Source organism: Pundamilia nyererei, unplaced genomic scaffold (genome assembly GCF_000239375.1).
Source record: "Pundamilia nyererei isolate P.nyererei 1_Seehausen unplaced genomic scaffold, PunNye1.0 scaffold00470, whole genome shotgun sequence".
Taxonomy (NCBI): domain Eukaryota; kingdom Metazoa; phylum Chordata; class Actinopteri; order Cichliformes; family Cichlidae; genus Pundamilia; species Pundamilia nyererei.
In genome coordinates this window covers 65507-65897 of record NW_005187871.1, presented here as the reverse complement: position 1 = coordinate 65897, position 391 = coordinate 65507, and positions in this window count along the sequence as shown.

Genomic DNA, 391 nt, shown 5'->3' with positions numbered 1-391 from the left:
CAAAGAAAGTGCTGAAATCTGTCTTTATTGAAGTTTCACAAATCACAGAAAGTTTTCATAAAATCGTTGTTTTGTTGTGCTTTTGTTCTGCTATCAGTGTGGAATAATCAAGTACAGGTTTGAAATGTCAGGGTTGTGTAGTTTTTGCTCTGCAGCAGATCAAACATGCTTTATCCATTTCCCTAATCAGAAGTTACAAAGGCAAACCAACTTCAGCCTCGTATTAAAATGCACATTTGTGTGGTAATGTTATAAAGCTGTTGTGAAATCTGTTTATGTTGTCCTAGTAAGGCTACCACGAGGGCAGCCACTAGAGGTCGCTAGAAAACCGGTGTGTATATGTGTTTTCCAGAAATTGATGTAGCCACGTACACTGCTGCTACAATTCAAT